This window comes from Myotis brandtii, unplaced genomic scaffold, assembly GCF_000412655.1.
Source record: "Myotis brandtii unplaced genomic scaffold, ASM41265v1 scaffold1167, whole genome shotgun sequence".
Classification (NCBI taxonomy): Eukaryota; Metazoa; Chordata; class Mammalia; order Chiroptera; family Vespertilionidae; genus Myotis; species Myotis brandtii.
This window is the reverse complement of record NW_005354039.1, coordinates 1,615,569-1,619,327: the sequence shown is the minus strand read 5'-3', so window position 1 is coordinate 1,619,327 and position 3,759 is coordinate 1,615,569.

The following is a 3,759-nucleotide window of genomic DNA, read 5'->3' as shown; positions in this document are numbered from 1 at the left end:
TAGTAAAACAAAGATTTATATTTTTGATGTTTATTTTATATATTTAAATGCCATTTAACAAAGAAAAATCAAAAAAATGAGTTCACGTGTCACCTCTGACACGCGTGTCATAGGTTCACCATCACTGGTCTATATTGTGGGGGAGGGGGCACTTTGCAAACAAATTTAATATTAAGCATATTTGCATCTATTTCTGCAGCTAAACAATATATCTTGGACATCTTTTTCCTCAGCATACATAGATCTACTCATTCTTTGTACGCCTGTGTGAGAATTTTATAAGCATTTATTTGAGCCAAACTGACGACATGTGCCAGGGAACAAGATTTCCAATGCTCCCTCTACTCATTCTTTTTAATGACCGCTGACAGTGGTCTCAGTTCAGATAATTTATTTAGCAGTTCTATCAATCTATAATAACAAAAGTGTAATATGCTAATTAGACCAGACAGCTGAATGACCTTCCGGATGTCATTCTGGACATTTTTCTGGTGGGGGCTGAGGTAGAGGCGGAGAGGGATAGAGAGTTAGAAACATCGATGAGAGAGAAACATCGATCATCTGCCTCCTGCACAGTCCCCACTGGGGATATGCCCGCAACCAAGGTACATGCCCTTGACCGGAATTGAACCTGGAACCCCTGAGTCCGCAGGCCGACGCTCTATCCACTGAGCCAAACCGATCAGGGAGTAATACTAATTTTTAAAGTACAATATGAATGTTCATGTTAATAAGTTAAACCAATATGGAAATATATCAAAGGTCCCTCTCTCCTTCCAGACTTTGTGTCTATACTATGCAAACAAAATTAATATTAAGCATATTTGCATACATTTCTGCTGCTAAACAATGTATCTTGGACATCTTTTTCCTCAGCCTACATAGATCTACTCATTCTTTGTACGCGTGTGTGAGAATTTCATAAGCATTTATTTGAGCCAAACTGACGACATGTTCCAGGGAACAAGATTTCAATTGCTCCCTCTGCTCATTCTTTTCAATGACCGCTGACAGTGGTCTCAGTTCAGATCGTTTATTTAGCAGTTCTATCAATCTATAATAACAAAAGTGTAATATGCTAATTAGACCAGACAGCTGAATGACCTTCCGGATGTCATTCTGGACATTTTTCTGGTGGGGGCTGAGGTAGAGGCGGTTAGGAGTGATCAGGCAGATAGGCGAGCAGTTAGGGACGATCAGGCAGGCAGGCAGGGGTGATCTGGCAGGCAGGCGAATGGTTAGGGGCAATCAGACAGGCAGGTGAGTGGTTAGGGGCGATCAGGCAGGCAGGCAGGCGAGTGGTTAGGAGCCAGCCATCCCAGGATTGTGAAAGGGATGTCCAAGGGGTCCTGGATTGTGAGAGGGTGCAGGGCTGAGGGACCCTCCCCCCTGCACAAATTTTGTGCACCGGGCCTCTAGTGTATAAATGAGTATCTTTGCTTATTGTGCTCACCTTTTTATAGGCTGCGCCCTGAGAATTGTCCCATTCCCATTTGGAAAGATGAAAGGATGTGCACATTTAAAATATTGCTACCTCTTGCCCAAACGCCCTCTACAGAGGCTGTCTTGCTGCACACGCGCACCTGTAGCGTGTGTACCCCCTTCACATCCTCACCCCACACGTTTCTTCCTGCTTCTTGATCGAGAGGATAGAGTTGCAGCACTGTCTGTAGAAGTTCCCCTTTGGTTTTCATTGCACAAAACCAAATGTGACCCCATCGGCGCTGTGTCTTGCTGCAAGACAGCTTCCTTGTTGAGCAAAAGACCTGTGGCTTCCCTCAAGGTCAGGGCTCCTGGGCCACACGCTTGGTTGTTTTGCTCGTGAAAGCAGTGGTCACGCTTTGTGCAGGTAGAGAGGTAACAGTTTGATCTCAAACTGGGCATCTTTCCCCGTCTTCTTCTCCTCTGCCTCTTCCCCATCAGCCAGCAGGAGGCAGCGCGTCCCATATGCACTGTGCTCTGGTGGTGATGCTACAAAGATTAAATTCTCATCTTCTGAACTCCTGTAGAGACTTGTGGTTCTAGAGAAGAAAGGCTTGAACGCCATGGCTGTCGATGCAAGACGGTGTTTTCTTTTGTTTTTGTTCCTTGGTCTAAAAGTGTACCTTTAAGTTTGAAGAGCCAAAATTCAGGAGGACTTTGCATACAACCCACACCATCATCATAGGAACAGTGCATCTTGACTTGAACATTTTTTTCTATTTAAAAAATGACCAGCAGATAGGAAAAACCACAGGCAATATGACTTGGTTTAGAAACTGGTAGGCCCCTGAGAGAAAAATCTAGAACCCCACCACTCTGGGCTGAATTCCAAGATAAGAGATAACCCCCATAATTTTGAGGGGAATCCTGGTCTAGAAGCCCTTGCCTGGCTTCCAGCAATTACTATGGGAAACTGCAGGCCCCATGGAGAAGTCCTGTGTTCAACAAAGCACCACAGCCTTGGCTGGTTTGCTCAGTAGGTAGAGCATCCACCTGCAGACCGAAGGGTCACAGGTTCGATTCCTGATCAAGGGCACATACCTCGGTTGCAGGTTCCCCAGCCCGGTAGGGGCGCATGTGGGGGGCAACCAATCGATGTGACTCTCTCACGTCAATCTCTAGGTGAGGATTAAAAACAACAGTGAGGCGCCACAGTGTCTGAGAAGGTTGTCCACCCAGATAGGCCTCAGGGAGGGGGCACCTCACCGAGTCCCTCACACCCGGTTGGGCAGGTGGTGGCCCCCAAGTTCCCTGAGCCCCCACAAGTAGTGCAAGTGCCAGTTCGTTGGAAGAGACCTTAGGATGGGACAACTAGGAGGCAGAACATTCGGCATGTGGCATGTGGTCTTCAAGAGCAGGGGATGGCCTTCCCCAGCCAAACAGAACCAGCTGCCGCTCAGAGAAGCCAGGTGGGCGGGAAGATGGCCATGGCCCAACCAGCCCTCCCTGCTGCCACGATGTAACCTAAGCCTCCCCAGATGCCACCCGGGCAGAGGGAAGGCTCAGGGTAGTCATTACCCCCAAAAGATAAGAAACCACAGAGTTAGCAAGACAGTTTTCCAGATTTGAGACCAACTGGAGGCCTATGGACTAAATTGAGTTCAGTTAAAAGAATAGAAAGAGCGTTCACCTCTTGCATGCCAGAGTCACAAAGCAATAGCCTTACACTTACAAAAGGACTAACAGCCTGTCGCCAGGTACCACGGCGGCGGGAAGGTTAGGCCTGGCTCGAAGAGGGGAGAGGAATTCAAAGGGGACTTTGTTTGTTTTACTATTTATCTCTTAGCCTTTCCCTGCAGGGTTCACCTTTGAATCCTAGGGTGGGAGGCAGGCCTAAAGGAAGCCACACTGCTTCAGGACCACCCTGTAAACAGAACCAGGAGGGCCCAGAGGCATGTAGCAGCACAGCTTGGCACCTCCCCCACCACCAGTGTTGGCAGCAGTGCCAGGGCTTGGGGCAGCGCCAGGCATGGTGCCTGCAGCAGCATGGCTGCAGCCTCTCCTCGGTGCCTGGTGGGGCTGGCGGTGGTCTCAGCAAGGACAGCCTCTCCCAGGGCCGTGATGGGACATTGCCATACAACTTAGCAGAAGCAGAAGCTGGGCAGTGGGGCAGGGAAAGGAAAAAAAAATGAGTAGCAGGCGTCCTGTGTGCATGAGCAGATTTATTTATGAACCTATGGGAGACACCTTCAGAGATTTCCAGAAATACTTGTCAGTGGTTGCGGTCATCCTGCAAAAGTGCAGGGCAAGAGGCAATAAAATTACAGCCCCCCCTCC